The sequence below is a fragment of the Mercenaria mercenaria genome, unplaced genomic scaffold, assembly GCF_021730395.1.
Source record: "Mercenaria mercenaria strain notata unplaced genomic scaffold, MADL_Memer_1 contig_2040, whole genome shotgun sequence".
Taxonomy (NCBI): Eukaryota; Metazoa; Mollusca; class Bivalvia; order Venerida; family Veneridae; genus Mercenaria; species Mercenaria mercenaria.
The window spans coordinates 14,082-34,985 of NW_026460071.1; the positions used below are offsets into that span (position 1 = coordinate 14,082).

At 33.0% G+C, this 20,904-nt stretch overlaps 1 long non-coding RNA gene across 3 annotated transcripts; it reads left to right on the plus strand.

Annotated features, from left to right (window-relative positions):
- Positions 1 to 378: 378 nt before the first annotated feature.
- Positions 379 to 6,114, plus strand: LOC128552098 (uncharacterized). 3 transcript variants are annotated; one of them, XR_008368967.1, is made up of 4 exons: positions 379 to 455; positions 863 to 923; positions 4,608 to 4,693; positions 5,884 to 6,114. It is a non-coding gene; the product is annotated as an uncharacterized LOC128552098 (long non-coding RNA). The 3 variants fall into 3 exon arrangements; XR_008368968.1 differs by lacking the exon at positions 379 to 455 and adding an exon at positions 457 to 495; XR_008368969.1 differs by lacking the exon at positions 379 to 455 and adding an exon at positions 516 to 742.
- Positions 6,115 to 20,904: the final 14,790 nt, after the last annotated feature.

Below are 20,904 nucleotides of genomic sequence, written 5' to 3' on the forward strand. Positions count from 1 at the left end.
CTTAATACCCTTTCGACTTAATTTACGCGGGATTCGCAATGTATATGATTCCGCGAAGATTTGTATCCACGAAAATGTCTACCTTTTGAAAAACGCGAAATATAGTATCCACGAATATTACTAGGTTTACAGTAGATGGTGTGATCAAGCTATCAATGCATGAAAGTCCGACAGCCGTATAATATGTAATAGGGAATCGATCTTACAGATTTTCGTCGCGAAGCGACGAAAATCGGGATCGAATCCCACTACGGTAACATACGAGAGTATCCAAACAACACATACTATCCAAATAAAAAAATATGGAGTTCCGGTTTAGACCATGGGCGTGCAACGACCCCGATGAAATTCGGGATATCACAGTCTTCGTTAATGTTGATAAGCGTCCGTCAGATCAGTAGGCGAAACGCAATATCCGCACAATAAGATGTCTGCGACTCGAAAGAATATTCAAAGTAAGCTGTTAATTTTGTTGCGCCAGAAGCTAATCAGCCGGTAACGTGACTACACTGATATAATTTGTGATACAAACATGCTTTATTCAATACTGAGTAGCATTTTTAAACGGCGACATTTTGAACATTTTTATATTTAGAGTGAGAGTGGATACACGTTACACTGGCGCCGACATTTTGAAAATTTGAGGAAACAAAAACATTCTCCAACGAGTTCTTCAGCTCGGGGAATGAGAGAATATATTCACCTTTGTGTCACTTTTCAGATCGTATTTAATTCCTTTCCGGTACTTTAGTTTCTTTGAACTTCTTTGTTACTAAGCCTATATTGAATTTTTAAAATAAAGAAATCCGTGATTTTACTTGCAGGCATGACTGATTAATGGAATTATTTTACATTTATATAGAATATGGACGGCACTCCATTACAGCATGTGCATGGTTGGACCTGTTGACATTTTTAGAAACGTGAGTAACTAACTTTCCATTGTATAATAATAATGTAAACGAACACCCCACCCATAAAAATCATAGAAATTCCTTATTTTTTACATTTTTATTTATTCATCAATTTGAAATGGGCCTTTTAGATTATTATCTCACTGCATGTTTACACAGTAATTAAGTTGAGCTTATGATTCTGCCGATAAGCTGTGCTCGGCCTAAATATAGCATTATAGGGAATCGGATCGGCTTATAGAAAAAAATATAGATTTTAAACAGGCTGGTAACATTGCCCGATCGGGCTTTCGACATAAAAACTAACATTTTTTGAAAAATAGTAAAAATATTTCTTTCAAACTTGGTTCATCTGTTCATATGACACAAATTAAAATAAAAATAACTTGGTTGCCTTCAGTTTTGGTAGAATTATTTCCCCTTTTCAGATTTTTATGACGCATAATTTTTGAAGTCCAAAAAATTATGTGTTAATGCATTACATTATGCTATTGGTGTTTGTTTCGTATATTCCACACTCATTTGACACCGTGCAAATTGTCAACAGTCGAGATAGCGTTGATAAGCGCAACTTGGCGCAGACATGCAATTCGGCTCGATCTTTCTTTGGAATATATGTAATACTGTTTACTGATGCATTCCGAATTACTTTGAAAGTCATTTTGAGTTATAACGCACAAAATAGTACACCAAGGAAAACCGTGCAAACAATATTGATGTTCTAGCATGATTTTTTAGGATATTCTAACATTCTTAATTGAAAGTCTAAATTTGCAAGTAGATTTCAGATTAAGCAACAAGAAAAAAAAGCTACGTATACATGCTAAAATTTGCAGTACGTTGGTCAGAAAAGTTAAATTTGAGCTCTGCAAATGCAAACTGAAGCCGCTCACATTACTTTTTGGTCCGATGCATTCAGTTCCTGTTCTCCTAGGAATCCCCAGTCAAGCATGTCCCAAACAATATGATGAAGTATTTTGAGGGTATGAGCTAGACCAGTTGTTTTATGGTTCAAAATTCAGCTTTAAGTTCGGGCATGTGAAATTGGTGTCAGGCTTGGAAAATTTTCTATCTGGTTGCCAGCATGGTTAGTTGAAATCTGAATTTTGTACACTGCACACATACTCAAATACGTTTAAAGTTATACGTTTATGAATCATGACCGTCAGATACCAATAAACAATTGTAGCATTTTGTCGGCTCCTGTGTTCATACTAAACTGAGGAAGGCAGAACAGATTCTTCTAGCTGATTTACCAGTCTGTTTTTGCCTTTTCATGATACCGAGCAAAGTGAAGGTCATAGACCACCAAGTCAAAAAGGTACCTGGAATTCACTGGGTTAAAGTAATATTCACACCTGTCAAGACACACGCATTGCGCGTGTGCCACACGCATTTCGGCCTTAGATCACGCTCGCACGCCTATATTCAAGGTCACACGCATGTTAAAGAAATAAAGCAATCAATTGTTTTTTTCGTAGAAAATTATTGAATCAAACATGCAAGGTGACATTGACACAGTGTTTTTATACCGTATAATACAGCTTTTACATCCACCGGTGCAACATGTTATTTCTACCGCATGAATAAACATCACAAAAAGTAAACATGGAGGGAGACTATTCAAAACCAGATCTATCTAAGTCTAAATTTTCTATGTGAGGGCGTTTCCGGCTTTTAAGGATCATCGCCCTCCAGACCCTCATGAGGGAAACCTTCCCTTCAAACTCCGATCACACTCGTGGCCTTTGTGGAGCCTTGACAGCTATGAATGTTTGGCTTGGCTGTTCTGGCTGGTCAGTCGTGTAAACAAACCTACTCATACAGTGACTTTTCTTTTTTCAAAACTGAAATTTTTAACCGCCCCGTACGAAAAAGTATGCCCATACTTTAGGCGGCGGTTTCCATCTTATATTGCTATTAAGCGTAATATCGGCCTTAGGGAGACCTTAGGGAGAATAGGGCTCGAAATATGCAAATTTTTTCCTGTTAGTAAGGCGGAAACCACCTAAATTGGCGTAAAAATGTTTAAGCAAGAAAAAATTCCATCTAAGGATATTCTCTGCTTAGGCGGAAAAAATACCCAGAAAAGCTTGACCGGAATAAAATCAGCCTTATGTAAAACATAAAAAAGTACCCTTAGTATTTATCTTGAGCATGAAGCTTTTCACATTTCACTAGATTCATTTTGCTTTGCCAAATACAATTCATTAATAAGACTGTGAGCTTCAATTTTACAAATATATCAGCTGTGGCTTAATGATAGAATTTTTGAAGAAAATGCACAACAATACCAACATTTCTTGAAAGATTTAAAAAGTATTAAACCTCCACTAAATAAGCATGGACATGTCATGAACTACTGATTATTATACTGAAATTATCATTAATATTTGGTGCCAGTGCCACACTTTTGTGATAAAATGTCTATAATTATGGCAATTATTACGATACTAAAATAATAACAATTAAATACTAACTTAGACTTGAAATCTTATTTAAATTGTTTGCTACATGTACTTTGTAAATGCTATACATTACATGTACTTTTGAAATGTAAGTAATTAAAGGTCCATTACTAAGAGAAAGTGAGTTGGCAATTGTTTTCATAGCCAGTGCATAGACTTAGGCAAGACACTAAATAATGAAGAGTGGCAGGTCAAAATTTACAGAAGGTCTTTGGATCTCAAAGAAATGTATGTGTATTATGTTGAAATTTCAATGAATCGACAGAATGACCCCCCAGGTCTTTTTAACTTTCTTCATACTTCATAGAAAAATAATTGTACATATACTGCTATATATTTTAAATTTCTACATACCAACTTTCATTTTCCAATAAAATGAAATAGTTTCTGTGCTTTTTAAAAGAAATTAAAATGTTCACTTTCCTTAGTATTGGACCTTTAACAGATAGTGATTTGGTTTAAACAGGAAGATGTTCATTAAATCCTCTACACTTTAATTTGCTATTTCTTAAGGTTTACAGAAGTAAATTGATTAAATTCTAACTTACCACAAATATATAATGTACTCCTTAGTCTAGTCTTAACTTAACTAACAACATCCCTTGTATAAATGCCTTCAGAAAGTGCTTTCTCTCTAAACAGGAGTCACAACATCTGGATGTAATAAACTCACTGGACCCTTACAGTGATCCTATTTCAAATAAATTGATATTCAATTACCACCTTCTGAAATTCCGCCTTATCTTAGTAAAGCCATTTTTTCTAAGTTCAACATTTCCTCTTATTTTATCTGAGAATTCCGCCTAGTGAGAATGCACCTTTTTCTGAAAAGCAGTAACCAGAATTTAAGAAAAATTCCACCTTCCTGTTAGGCGTAATTTTTAGAATAATCCATGTCCGCCTATAGTCCGCCTTTGAATATCCATTTAAGCAGGATTACGCCCTTAATACGCTTTAATTCAGAGCGGATTCCGCCTTATTTTTTCATACGGGGCATTTACTTCGTTTCATTTTACATTTTGACAAAATTTGCTACTGTTTTATTTTCATTAAAAAAGTTTTATTTAACAAATTTCTCCCGCCATGCCAATGATATAATTGGGGTCATCTTATTGGCATGAAAATTGATAAACTGCAAAAAGGATGTTAGCTCTTAGACCTTTGAAATTTCAAAACAGCTGGTTGTCCATGTTTTCTTAATTTGCTCACCTTTCACTATTTTCAGGCATCTTGGTCTATTATACAGAGTATTGTTGTACTGCTCCAAAGTGCTTGTTGACAGACTGAAACCACTTGCTTGCGGCTCATAAGGTATTTCTATCTTTCTCTTTCTTTATTATATAGTTGCAGCTGTGCACCATGGGAAGCAGTTTCAATCATTCAAAAGGCATGATACACTGTATACAAATTACCGGTAGTATTTGTGTGAACAGATTTTTGCGATTGAGTCAGTGCATAGAATCAAATACCAAGGAACATTAGGCGTAAAAAAAATTTGTCTGTTTCCTGTATCCTGACCTACCATAAATTTTTGGCCCGACCCTAAATGGACGGTCCGTCCGCCTTTGTCTTTGAGAACATTTTTTTCAACTTTTTGACAAAAAGTTGCAAAACTGCACTTTTTATGCTTTAAACATGGACAGTGATGTTATAAATCAACCTACTGATGCTCTAGAGGCATAACGCCCCTATTTGTATTCATTTTTTGACACAAAAATAATTTCCAAAAAGTCTCCCTAAAAACAATTTTAAAAAATGCAAAGAAAAGGTTTTTCCGACCTACCTACCCTAATTTTTTTAGCATGTTACCGGAAATAAATTTTTTTAGACCTTAGTAAAGACTCCATTTCATTTTCTTGATGATAAAGCATTTCTGGACAAAACCATAAAATTTAATACATGTATGCAAATTTAAACAATTATTAGCTCGATCACCTGTCACAGGGTGACAACATGAGTTGATATCCGTCATGTGCCAACAATTTGTAAAAATCTTCTTCAGAACCACTGGGCAGATTTACACCAAACTTCACAGAATGATCATGGGGTGGTCCTCTTTCAAAATTACCCAAAAAATTTAATTCCATATAGAACTCACCGAAAAGAAAAACTTTGAAAATGATTTCTTGTCAGAAATTGTTAGCCGGCAGGGCTTTTCATCTTTATATTCGGCCACTTCCCAATCCAAAAATATTGCATTTTTTCCCCAACATCCCAAAATGCAAGGTAACATTTCCCAAAAATCACATCAACAAATGGTTTAGTTTTATTTACATTTTAGTGTTACCGCAGGAAGCGGTTCTCAGATATTGATTTTTTAGCTCACCTGTCACAAAGTGACAAGGTGAGCTTTTGTGATAGCGCGACTTCCGTCGTCCGTCCGTGGGTCGGTAAACTTTTGCTTGTGACCACTCTATAGGTCACAATTTTCATGGGATCTTTATGAAAGTTGGTTGGGGTCTCTTTTTATCAATTTACAATATTTGATTTCTGTTTTACAGGTTCACTTCTTGAGAGCAGGCAGCTACAAAATGGAAGGTCAACAAATCCAGTATACTTGAAAAGCAAGAAAGAAACACCAGAAAATATAAAAAGACAGAAGAACAAGGGAACTTTAATAAAAAAAAAAAACTTTTAAGGATAGGAATTCAGGATTTATTTAGAAACTAAATATATTTTGAGAACAGCAGTGTTTGACTAAGCTCTGTTACTTTAAGAGATAATGTGATTATCACATTGGTTTTGTTATTGTCGAGCCCGCTTGCGGAAGCGAAGACATAGTTGTCCAAATGTCTATTCGGTGTATGTGCGTGCGTGCGTCCGTCCGGATTTGTTTGTCCGGACCATAATTTGGACATGCATGGAGCAATCTTGTTTATATATGGTATGAATGTTAATCTCAGTGAGACGGAGTGTCATGTGCAAGCCCCAGGTTCCTATCTCAAAGGTCAAGATCACACTTACAGGTCAAAGGTCAAATTCAAAAATGACTTTGTCCGGAGCATTTCTTCTTCATGCTTCGAGGGATTTTGATGTAACTTGGCACAATTGTTCACCATCATGAGATGGAGTGTCATGCGCAAGAACCAGGTCCCTAGGTCTAAGGTCAAGGTCACACTTAGAGGTCGAAGGATACAAGAATGACAACCTTGTCTGGAGCATTTCTTCTTCACGTATGGAGGGACTTTGATGTAACTTGGCACAAATGTTCACCACCATGAGACAGAGTGTCATGCGGAAGAACCAGGTCTAAGGTCAAGGTCACACTTTAGAGGTCAAAAGTCAGATACAAGAATGACTTTGTCTGGAGCATTTCTTTTTGATGCATAGAGGGATTTTGATGTAACTTGGCACAATTGTTCATCATCATGCGACGGAGTGTTATGCATAAGATCCTAGTATTACTTCGTTGTTACTATAAATTATAAAATAGCTTACATTTGTAACTTGTTTATTACTGGTCGTAGGGAAAAATCAAGACCACTTTTCTGTAGTACAACATGCATGTTACATCCAATTTTCAGGTGTATTTTGACCTATCTCTGCTGGTGCGGATTTTTGTGTGAATTTAAAAAAAAAAAAATTTAATTTATTTTTTTTTTTAATTTTACGTTCCTTTGTTGTTACTGTAAATAACTTATATTGTAACTTTTTGCAATCTCTTTTATTTGGCATAAATGTTTGCCTCAATGAGACAAGGAGTGTCATGCACAACTCCCAGTCCTTTTGACAGCTGGCGGGCTTGACATATTGCCCATGGGCATCTAGTTCTCATATTTTTCATGAGATTTTAAAGAGAATGTTCTGTTATACCCCCATGTAGTAAGCTTGTCTGTCTTTCAGTCAGTAGGTTTTCATGGCTTCCAGATGATAACTCATGAAAAGCTTGACCGATTTAAATATTTTTTGGTACATAGTTACAGGTCAAGTTCGACTTTGGGGTCAGTAGGTCAAAGGTCAAGATAACTTGCAAACGCTTTGGCCTGGGATCATAGCTTTTGTAACACAGGTGTAACATGATAAAATACAGGTTGTTTGAATTTGAGGTCAGTAGATCAAAGGTCAAGGTCACAGTGATTTTGAACAGTTGAACCGTTTCCGAATGATAACTTGAGACCTTGAGCCTAGGATGATAAAGTTTGGTACACAGGTGTCACATCATGAAATACAGGTCAAGTTTTATTTTGAGGTCAGTAGGTCAAGGTCACAATAAGGCAAAACAGTGAAATGTTTTTCAGATTATAACTTGAGAATGCTTGAGCCTAGGATCATGAAAATTGTTAGGGAGGTTGATTATGACCAGCAGGTGACCCTTAATGATGTTGAGGTCAGTAGGTCACAGGTCAAGGTCACACTGACTCGGTTCTTTAAAATGATGCACGGAGGGGCACCTGGGGTCTTCCTCCACCATTAAAACTGGAAAGTCGCCATATGACCTATCCTGTGTCGGTGTGATGTTAAATTCAACAAAATAAATAAAGGTTCTTTAAAACGATTTTTGGACAATAACTTCAGGATGCTTGGGATGAGAAACACAAAATTTAGCACAAGGTTGGTCTTGACCAGCAGATTACCTGTATTGATTTAGAGTTCCAAAGGTCAGGATGACCCGGAACATTTAAACCTTTTCCATACAACAACTTGAGAACAATTGGGCGGAGGATCATGAAACTAATAGCTCAAGAAAATGCTGCTTTGTTATTGGCTTAGTTCTTTGATAAGGCCATATTGTGGGGGTATAATTCGTCACTCCTGTGACAACTCTAGCATTTAGCTCACCTGAGCACAAAGTGCTCAAGGTGAACGTTTGTGATCGCCCTGTGTCCGTCCGTCGTCAACAATTTGACTGTTAACACTCTAGAGGTCACAATCTTTATGAAACTTGGTCAGAATGTTACCCTCAATAAAATCTTGGACACATTTGATGTTGGGTCATCTTGAATCAAAAACTAGGTCACCAAGTCAAATCAAAGGAAAAGCTTGTTAACACTGTAGAGGTCACATTTAAGACTATATCTTCATGAAACTTGGTCAGAATGTTAAAATTAATGATCCATAGATCAGATTCAAATCTGGGTCAAGTGGGGTCAAAAACTAGGTCACCAGGTCAAATCAAGAGAAAAGCTTGTTAACACTCTAGAGGTCAAATTTATGACATATCTTAATGAAACTTTGTCAGAATTTTAATCTTGATGATCTATAGGCCAAGTTAAATCTAGGTCAGGTGGGATTAAAGACTTGGTCGCTAGGTCAAATCAAAGGAAGAGCTTGTTAACACTCCAGAGGCCACATTTATGACTGCATCGTCATGAAACTTAATCAGAATGTTTATCTTGATGATCTTTCAGTCAAGTTTGAATCTGGGTCATGTGGGGTCAAAAACTAGGTCACCAAGTCAAATCAAAGGAAAAGCTAGTTAACTCTTTAGAGGCTACATTTATGATCATATCTTAATGTAACTTGGTCAGAATGTTGATCCTGATGATCTTTATGTCAGTATGCCAGGTGAGCGATACAGGGCCCTCTTGTTTATTTGTTCTTGTTGTAAGAGAAATTGTACATTTTAGAATACAGATTACAGCAAGTCACATTTTCTTTATTTTGACAATACTTATCAAAGCCTGACAAAAGCATCCAGTACTGTTATTAAAAGTTGTTATTCACAGTTCAGCTATATTTCATGTTTGGATAAAACAAATTTTGTGATCTGTGATCATTATAAATGTGTATACAGATAAAACTTAAACATGTGAACAGTTTATTCAATAAATAAAGTGTAATGCAAGTCTTTGTGATGTGTATATAAAAGCAAAATTAGGACTTGTTTTACGAGTAATTTCAGAATTACAATTAACACAAATAGAAAAAACCAAGCCTGCACAAGAAGGCTTATATGTCTCCCTAGACTGAGCTCTTAACCTGCCGTGGCGCAAATAGATTGTTAATGTGTTTCTGTTAAGTCTTGTTAACATTGAGTTGCAATCTAGTAACTTTTAAGTTTGTATGATTTTTAGCTCACCTGAGCACAGTGTGAGCTGTTGTGATCACCTTAAGTCTGTCATTGTGCTTCTCAACAATCTGCCTGTTATTAAACACCCTAGTAGACAGTTTTTTTAAATGTTAAAGGGATGAGTTAAAGTCTGATCGATTCCCGATTGAGGCAGTGCCTTATTTCATATTATTATTCTATACCTATTTTATCTATCCAATCGCGAGCGTTCATTTGCAACACGTGACCGTACAATATATTACGGTATTTTGATGCACGTGCGTACAAAAATCCTGTATTTTCTGTATTTGGACGCACGCTCGTACAAAAAAATCCTGTATTTTCTGTATTTGGTTCAACAGTCCCATGTTAAACATACGATAAAGCCCGAAACGCGTGAAAATGTTCCGAATGTAAATCGGATGAAGTAGACGTTCTATGTACAGAGTTTGATTATGCGTCTTGAAATATGGATTTAATTTGAGGGATTTTTTGTTTACAACACACAAAAAAGATTCAAGGGATAACAATGCTATCTGATTTAGATATTAAAACGTTTGTTTAAACCAAAAACTTAAAAATACAGTAAAAAGGATCATCAGATGTTGGAATATTTGAAAAGTCGCTAAAAGAAGCCGTTCCGGACGAAACCTAGAAATAAGTCCTGACTGTCTGAATAGCTACCTCAGCAGTTTTTATTTAACGGTTAAGAAACAAAATGGAGAAGATTATGAATACAGCGGAGGGCGGTCAACATCCAAAACATGTCTGCTCTATAATTCGGTTTTCGTCGGATCTTCACCAAACTTGCTAACAATGTTTGTGGGCATTACATCTCGGCCAGTTTTGATAACCAGCCAAATTGTACCAGGCACTCTTTGATTATAGTCCTTGATTTATTCGAAAAACGGGGAATTTAGCCTTGTCCGCTCTTTTAAATCGAACAGTTTCTTCTGATCTTCACCAAACTTGCTGACAATGTTTGTGGGCATAATATCTCAGCCAAGTATTATTACCACCCAAATCGCCAAATGGCTGTTGTAGGAAGGTTGCGCCATACCAAGCTGGGAAAAAACTAGAAGAGGCAGGAATACAATATTCAGTGAAACATTTTAAATTTAAACTAATATTATAGTAAGATAAAATAGATATAGAATAAAAAGGTTATTTAACATTGTACTGTACAATACGAGATATATTTGAACTCGTACCCAGCTGAGACAACCATATTGAACTCGCCTATCGGCTCGTCCAATATGATTTTCTCAGCTGGGTATTCGTCCAAATATATCTCGTATTGTATAGAACAATGTTAAATAACCTAATATTAATTCAGGGGCAAGTGCAGAGATAAAGAAGTCAACGCGAGAAGAAACTTAGCAATTGTTTTGTTGTAAAGGAAAATGTTCATTCGGAGTACAATGATGCAAAGTTCATCAATATAAAAGAGTTCAGAAGGACCTGGTATCCCTGACGGTGCAAAAGGTCTTTCTAGATACTACATCCGCCAGAGAAAGTATATTTCTTCTAGCCAGTACCATAAGCAGTGAAAAATACTAATCTAGACAGTGTTTTGATAGTAGATCTCATTGGTCTAGGTGAAAGTAAATCACATTTAGATATCGTCACGCTTTGGAAAGGTGATCACCGCTTCCTCTGAGCATGTCTAGTTAGTGCAGTAATAAATTTCAGTACAATTCATCTTTCTTGCCGGGCATTCACTTCCAAAGAGTTGCAAACGAATCAGCCAAAAGACAAATATCTGCATACTATTATCGAATGGTTCAAAAGAAAGAAAGAATTGGGAAAGAATTCTATTCCTATCCGGTAAAGAAGCTAGATATTACTGGCTAAATAAGAAGTATTCCTGTTAATTAATGAGTTTTAGAGAACTCAGATGCGGAGGATCTCCAGTTTGTAGTGCCAGAAAATTTGAAATAAAAGCATTGACTTTGCATCATGATATACCTTCATTAGGGATATCAAAGGTTAGCCTGAACTGAAACTATTCTAAAGAAAACGTTTTACTAGGTCAGGTTTTCAAAAGAATTTGAATCATATGCATTAATATGTAACGTTTGCAAAAAGAACTTGCAAAAAGCGCTATCGTAAAATTCTTTTGGCATAATTCCTACATGTGCGCATAAACTTCTTGGGACTATTATCAGAGACCTTAAGTGGCAGCTACCCATGAGTTTTATTTTATTAATCAATTGTTTATTTGTTTGTTTGGTTGTGTCGATTTGCTTCGCGGCAGTGTCAAGTTGAATGCTGGATGTTAAATGTTGGCTTTTGAATCACATGGTAACTGGGACCAAAAATAATCAACAAATAGCTTCTGCTGTTAGGGCATCGGGAAACAGTAGCTGAGATATACACTAAACAGTTAATGTATGGGCGCGAGTTGAAATACAGCAGCTTAGCTTATATTCAAAATGCAAGAACCAGAAACTCTGAAGAATAGGGCAAATGTTATAACTTTAATACAAATACATTGAGAAAGCTAACAAGCATCTTCTGCTCACAAAGAAAAGGTCCAGCCATTCCATTGTGAAAAGGATCATGGTCCAGTTTGTTAGCGGGGTGAAATGACGAAATGCAGTTTTATAACATAGCACGACAGAATGACGACTTGCCAAAGAACCAAAAAGAATCCCATTGCGTATACGAATACAAAATCACCTAAATACACAGCCTCTGTCAAAGGCAGATGACAGAGAAAAGGGATGACGATGGTTACTCTGCCACAAGCTGGAAACCCTAAATGGAAGCGGAGATACAGTACAGTGTGATAAATGGTTCTAGGGTTCTTGCATCAACATAACCGCTACATACGCTCTTGACGTTGACAAATATATATGCAAAAGATAATAGGTAAGGGTAGACTTCTTCCTATAAGCACAGAGCACTAAAACACGCACTTTCAAAGTAGGCCCACAACAAAAAAGAGGCTGTAATGGAAAAAAATATTTCAGACGGGTTGTTTGAAACATCCATCAAGTACATATTAATTTATGCTAAATATAGAAGAAGTGGAAGGACATGGTAAGGGGTAAAATGGGGCCGGGGGAGAGGGGGGAGGGAACCTGAAGGTGAAAGTTGAACAAGGGCACATAAGCAAAGGGAAAGCCATGTTTCTTAATAACAGTAGTATAAGAAATGCCGCGTTTGGGACACTTTTTTCATTTAATTACCACCCTCTTTTAGAAAATCGCAAAGCACCAATTAAAAAAACCAATTTTAACAAATTATTGTTAAAGCAGGTAGTACAATAATTAAACGTTTAATAAATTATTTGTATTGAAAAAGGTACAAAGCCTCTGGCCTTTGATCTTATGTGGAAGTAAGCACTTACATTATTAGTCTTTAAATAAAAATAATTTTAAATACATTGGATTATAGATGATTTAACAAAATAAAATATATTGTTTTGAAAGAAAGAAATTTACTGATAATATAAATCCTCATTATGTTTTCACAACAAAAAACGGAGAAAAATGGATAAGGGCTACTGTTCATCTTGTGAAAAAATGAAACAAAGTTTGTTAAAAGTACAGGGGGTAATGTAGATATTCACAAAGCAATGTTACCTGGAGTACCTAAGAAAGGTTTAACACGTCCAGGATATATTATTGTGGGCCAGGAAATCTCCCCTAGAATAATGGTTACCCCCCCTGTCAATGAACTGGATGCAGTATGTATGGGACCATGATTTGTGCTATGACTCAAGACGAAGTAAAAGTGAATGTGACAAAAAAATGCTTTTCCAACATAATAAACCTAAATCAAAAAACATGTGGAGAAAAGATTGCAAAACATTTATGTTTGTAAAACCAGCTATCAAAACGAAATACAAACGTGGTTGGGACAACAACAAAAAAAACGAAAAGGGGGAAGAGTATACCCCCGAAATAAATTGGAGGCGATGAATTAGACAGAAAATCACCCAAACCACTGAAAAGAAAATTTTAGGAAACGAAGAGTGATATTAATGATATTGATGATACTTGGTCACGATTTAGGTTGTGACATGCAAGCTTTTTCAAAATATAAATAAAGGAGTAAAATACTTGTTACCCGTTATTGATAGATAGTAAATATGCTTGTGGTTTTATTCCATTTAAAGAATAAAACTGGAGAATCTCGTTACTGAAGGCATTTGAAACAAAAATTTCTTGAAGATAGAATTCAGGGACAAAAGTCCCCGAAACTGCAAGGATTCCACAAAAGTTATGTAGAGGAAGGAAAAGAATTTTATAATAAAAAGTTTGGCATCATTTAGTGAAATAAAAATACAATTAATATGGACCATATACCATACAGTAATGAAGGAAAGGCCTGTAGTTATTGAAAGATTTAATAGAAGTTTAAAAAAGAATAAAGGGGGAAATATTTTAACAGCAAATAATCTTAAACTTATTTAATAATTTGCAGGATAGTTGATAAATCTAACAAAACAAAACATTCTAGTATAAAAAGGACACCAACCGAAGCGAGTAAACACTTAAATAAAGGACTGTTTACGGTAATTTAGATGGTGATGTTTAAAGATACGCAAAGAGTAAAGCAAAATTTTTAAAATGGGTGAGCGAAGTTCGTTGAAGCAAACTTAAAAGACATTTTGAAAAAGGAGATACCACCAAACGGGACAGAAGAAAGATTATAATTATAAAATTAATAATACAAATCCCAGAACATACTCTATTAAAGAGTTAAAAAATGATGAAAAGTTCAAGGTTCATTTTAATGAACAAGAACTTTACCTACTAACAAGAAGTTTTTAGAATAGAAAAAAATTATTAGAACGAACTAAAGATAAAACACAAGGCTTTAGTATAAATGGAAAGGTTTATAGTGAAAAATTTAATAGTTGGGTAGCCATTTACGATCGTGAACAAATTTAAATTTAGAAATAAAAAAGTGTAATTATAATAAATGAGCCGAGTAAAAATCTAATTTCTAATAATAAGTATGGAATAAAACAATCGACCAATTAATTATTCCTCTTTAACTAAACTACGTGCTGCTTTACAGAAAAAGTTAAGAAAGTTTGGGCCGGGAGAGTAAAGTAGCCCCGGATTATATATTACCGCAGGTGTCCTTGGGTTGTTTCAGCTGCATAGCACCTTGTTGGCCAACTATCCTATAATTGGAGCAGGTGCTGTGCCTGTTCCATCAGTAATTACCATATTTACGAACAGACTAAAACTGACGACAAGAAATTTTTTTAAAATCACATCACCCACAAAATAAAACAATTATAACAAACGCACGGATTGGAAAAAGGAAATATAGATAGAAGAGAAAAAAGGTATCAGAAATTTTTACAATACTATTAAAAGGCAGAAAGAAAAAAATTATTCAACACCTCTTGGAAATGCATATGAAGGAATTTTAAACTTACGATATAAGTAAAAAAGCAGAAGAGTTGTATTAACTTTAACTTATTAAAGATTTTTATCTATAAGTATTTTATAAAATGAAAAAAATTATATCAAGTTGAAAGGGAATATTGCATCAGAAAAAAGTATGGGGAACGTTTTTTTAGATCTTATTAAAGAATATAATCCTAATTTTTAATATAATTCCAGAACCAATTCACGAATGGAAACTGTTATGGATCCAAGCGGAAATTCATATTAATCTTTTGGACTTGCGGCTCAAGAACCTTCCCAATATTTTATTCCGTTTCAGCTAACCAACTTTAAATAGTCATATAAAAATGTTATCTTTCGGCTAAACAGTTTGATGGTGTGCTGTCCTTTAACGTGTTATTTAAACTAACAGTACGATTTTTACAAAACAACATCACGACAACGTGTTTATAAATGACCCCGGTGGCAGTATCCAATCTTTTTCTTAACTGATCATATTATAAAACCATATGGAAAAAAAAAAACCCAATGGATGGAGTTGGTTGATGTTAAACCCGACCCCGAATATGTTTTATAAAGACTTCAAAAAAGAAATAGAACGGATGAAAACATAGTGTTTTAGATTATTTAGAAAACCAGAGCACAAATTACATACACGAAGAATGGGTAAACTGAATGTTTTCAAGAAGGTATTAAAAAAAAAAAAATTTTAAACTGTTGATAACAATGAGAAAAAATGACGTGAAAATCCTTATTCAAAAGAATAAGAGAATAAAAAACAATTTCTCAAATCAATATAATTCCATTAGATGTGGTTTTTAGAGATTTTTTCTATAAGTTATATTATCTAGATGGATAATAGAAAGGTGTAATAGAAATGATTATACCAAAATTATCTAGCACATTAGGAGAACTAAGGAATCCGACAAAAATTCATATAAAAACGTTCTTAAAAGAAGAAATGTTATGAATATATCGTTAAATTCAAATAGTAGGCGACGAATATAAAAAAAAAATCATGTCATTGATAAATTACAAAATGTTATTAGATCCTTATCTTGAATTTCGTAAAAGAACTTTATTTGAATGGACTGTGGTTGTCTATTAACTGAAGAAGAAAATGCGGGAAGATATGTGAAGTGTCCCAGTACCAAATAATAATTCGAAACAAATCCTAAAAAAGTTATTGCAACCGATTTGGACACTAATGAAGAAAAAACATATAAGCACTTATGCAGCATCCACAGACCTTAATATTAATACAGGGGTAATAACAAGTGGTGGCAAAGGAAAAAACCAAGTTTAAAAGTGGAATATCAAAAACCACGAAAAAAGATATAAATTTAAATTATTTAATTCTTCCCTAAAGATAATTTAAAACTTTATTATTTTTTTATTTATTAATTATTTTTTTAATCCTTGTTTTCCTTAGTGGATTTGCTTTCTAAATATATATCTAGATGAGAAATCGAGAGAGCTACAAAACCAATTATTATAAGAAATTTGAAATTAAAATTACAATAGACAAGATCCAAAAAATCAACTATATTTATCTATAAACGACCTCATATGAAATACTTAAATCGGAACTAAAACGTTAAAAGGTATAAAATAACGTTGTTTAAAAATACTCTTGCAAATAAAGGAGAAAACGGATACAATATATAAATCGGCTTATTTTCAATCAAAGGCGTTTAAAATTCTTAACAACAAATGAAAAGAAAAAAAACTTTACATCAAGCTGTTGATGATATAATAAATAGAATTGGAATTGGATTTCTGAAGGAAGTGGCTGGAGAATAGAGGCCCGTTGATGCTCATTTATAAATAGATTATAATATAGTCCAATTGGCGGCGGTCAAGTTATTGAGAATTACCAAACCTTAACAACACCAATGAAAGGATTAATAAAGATAAAAATGATGATAATGATGTTTTTAGATGGGTGTCATTTTAGCTTACACATTTCCTGTAACAAAGCATTCTGTAAAGAGTTTCAAATTAAAAAAACCATACAAAATAACGATCTGATTAGACTGGAATTAAATTGCCTGTCTTCAATCAAATACCTACAAGAGAAGTTTGTAAATGAAATTATCATTTAATAAATTTGGTTATGAAGAAAAATAGTAATTGATGCATTTGTACAAAGCAAAATATCAATCCGAAGAACACAACTGTGACATGTGCTAATTACTAAGATAAAAAAAGGAAACGGCGACTGTTAAATCACCAGAGAACCCCCAGTGGCCAACATTATGTTTGGATAAAAACTGTAATAGATTAATGTTTAATAAAACCAAAGAGCTATCAAAAAAAACAGTTTGTAAGTCATGTTTTGCCAGAAGTTTTCACAAGAAAGAATTATAAATGAAAAACATACCAAATTGGTTTACTATGTACGGGGATCCAACAGGGCGTAAAAATGGCCAAAAAGAGGGAAGTAAAAGTACAAGGTTTAAAACTTACATAAAGGTTTAGGCATACCTTTGTAAGGTATGCTATTGTGGAATCATAACTAAAAAAAGTTTAAACTGGCTTTACCATCAACAATGAAGCTTCATTAGCTGATCCATTATCAAAATTCAGATAGATTGTGGTGTACGCTATAAAGTTGTTTGTTGTTATGACGAATAAATATACTAACCAACCAGATTATAGAGGAGGCCTACGGCAGTTTGTAGGTTGTTGAAAAAATGTTGGAGGAAGAGGGAATATTGGTAAAGAAATTATTTATGAGATAAGTTTAACAAAGAACAAGTTGTCTAAAAATGATTCACCGAATGTAAAAAACAAAAGTTTTGGCATATCTTGAAAAAGAAATCAATAAAAGGTGAAGTGCCAGTTTACGTGATCATTGTCATATCCGAAAAGGCAGAGGAATGGCCACAGCAAAGTAATAGTTAATTTTTAGAACTAACACATAAAATTCCCTGTTATTTTTCATATTGTAAGAGGTTATGACGGTCATTTTAGTATGCAACCGAAATAGGAAATTTTAAAAAAGAAATTAATGTTATTCCTAACAAGATGGAAAGATATATGGCATTGATGATTTCTGACTTGGTGGTCTTTATTGATCATTCAATTTATGTCTCAATCCTTGGATAACTAGTAAAAAATATTCCAGAATTTAACTACTTATCACAAGCATTTAATTGGGAAATGTTAATGATTAATGACCAAAAGGGTGTTTATCCTTATTGAATTACTGGAGTCAATGTTAAAAAATTCAAAAAACAAACTTAAACTCCTAAAGAAGATTTTTATTGCCATTTTAAATGAAACTAATATTTTCTGAGAAGGAAATACGAACAATGCTAAAAATATCTGGAAAAAATTTAAAATTAAAACTAGGGGAGAATATCATGATCTATATTTAAAACTGACGTATTACCTTTTCAGCTGATTTATTCGAAAATGTTTAGAAAACTATGGTTGAGTACTACAAATTAGATCCTTTCATTATTTTAGTAGGCCTGGGTTAGCTTTGGGAGCAGGGTCGTGTTAAAAAGACTGGATGTCGTTAGATTTAATAACTGATATTGAGATGATCTTTGATGGAAAAAGGACGGAGAGGAGAATATATTAATATTCAAACAGAGACTGTAAAGCAAACAATAAATAGATGAAAGAATTATAATTCAAAAGAAGAAAGCAAATACAATAATGTCCCTTGAGAGCAATAACCTGGACGGGGGGGCGATTGTCAACCTTTAACCCTCTGGAAACTTTAAATTTATATATCCGAAAAACAATAGAATAAATTAATTGGCAAAAGGTAAAACGAACTTTATAGTTAGTGTTTATCTGGAATAGCCAAAAGAATTACATAAAACCCATAATGATTATCCTTTAGCTCCTAAAATATTAAATACCGATCAACAATGGCTCGGATTTTAGTAAAAATATTAAAACAGAAAGGTGAAATAGGAAAAATAATGGTAAAAAGTTGTTCCAACTTTAATGAAAAAACAAAATTATGTAGTTCTTTATAAAAATCTTGAACTATATACAAAATTGGGGGTTAAAAGTAACAAAAATACATAAAATATTAACTTTTGACGAAGTCCTTGGTAAAAAGTTTTATTGATTTTAATACTCAAAAAAGATCTAAAGCAAAAAATTCATTTGAAAAGGACTTTTTAAGTTAATGAACAATCTGTATTCGGTAAGGACGATGGAGAATTTACGCAAGAGGGTTAATATTAAATTAACCATGATGAAAATATTTTATTAAAATACATAGCCAAACCCCTTTATTTGTTAGTTCAACGATGTTTAACTCTAACCTTTTTGGTATTCATAGAATAAAAGAAAGTTTGTTATTAAACAGACCTTGTTATGTTGGAATGTGATTCTAGATTTATCAAAATATTTTAAAGTATGATTTTCATTATATTTTATTAAGGAAAAGTATGAGGGTAATTGTAAATTTATTGTTTACTGACAATGATTCATTATGTTATGAAATTAAAACCAAAGATGCGTATAAAGACTTTTATAAGGACAAAGATTTATTTTTAATAGTGATTACGATAACAACTCAAAATTTTATTTTGATAATAATAAAAAAGTAATTGGAAAATTTAAAGATGAAGCTGTGGTGTAGTAATTGTTGAATTTGTCAGATTAAGAAGTTTAAAAAGTATTCTATTTATTAGAAAAAAGAAGTTAACATTAAAAAATGTAAAGGAATTAAAAAAACTTGTTGTTAAGAAAACAATAGTTCATAAAATTACAAAGATACTTTTTTTAATTCAACCCAAAGTAATCACACCTTTAAAGTTATTCGTTTAATAAAACAATTTTTCCTTTATGTTATAAAAAAAAATCTTTTTTCATGTTATGATAAAAAAGATTATTCTTGTAATGGTATTGAAAATTTTAGTTTTCTTAAATTAATTAATTTTTTATTAAAGTTTTTTTTAATTATAAAACCCTAAAATTGTTAACTGTTTTTTTTTAACGTTTAAAGAATTAATAAATTTTACATCATTTTTTTTTAATTTATTAGCAAAATTAAAGAAATAGTTCTTTTTTTCTTATTTTTTACATCGTAACTTTGAAAATTACTTTTTCTTTATTTTTAATTGAAATTTAGCTTCTCCTTTATCTAATTTAATTGCATCAACAAGAATTTAAGATGCAATTAAAATTTAATTCTTAATTATTACCTTTTTGAACTAAACCGGGCGATTTACAGTTTTCCATTGAAATAAACCACCATCGGTATCTTGGGTATAACTTGTTAAAAACAAAGGAGGTTTTCTTTTAATTTTTGTTGACGTCCATCTTTTTTTGTTTTTCATTTATTTTTCTTTTTTCCCTTTATATTTTTGAAATTCCCATTTAAATTATTCCCGTTAAATTTCAGTTTAAAAAAATGCCTTTTTTAAAAAATAATTTTTAAAAGTTTTTTTATTTATCTTTGATTATTTAATTTTTTTGTATTTTATACAAAAATCATACAATGGTATTTTACTTGTAACATTTTTTAAAGAAAATAAACAATTACCTCAAAGAAATTTTTTTGTCTTGTATTGAAAATTGTTGTATTTTACTTTGGTTATATTTAATTTCTTTTTTTGGTGGGGGAAGTCCAAAAGGGTCGAAATAAAAGTATTAAAATAACAAACCCAATGTGTTCCAGGACCACAAGTCTTTTCCCAAATTTTATATTCAATTTAACCCTTTTCTTTTAATTTTAGTAAATTTTTTCTACTAAAAACACCCCCCAAAGTTTTTAATTTTTAATTGTTTACCCATTGTTTTTAATTTCAAAGTTAGATAGGTTTGTTTATAAATTTTATTTTTTTTTTTCATAGGAATTTGTCTGTAAGGTCCCGTTGAAATCAATCGTAGCCTTCCCCCTTAAAAAAAGTGTAATCAAAGGTATTCCCAACTAGAGCCAAAACCTAAAAAGCCCCCGTCTTGTTTTTGTTTGTGTTAATTTTTTTCACTCCCAAACCACAATTGCTTTCTTTGAATAGGTGTAAATATGGTGATATCATATTTTTCTTTTTAAGTACTGAAATCATTTCCATTTCCCAAGTATTTTACTAACACCAGTACGGCTACCCAGACAAAGCGCCCAAAAGCCTAGAGGGGCAATATTTTTGGGTATTTTTTCTGCCATTGGAAGAATTGTTTTTCCC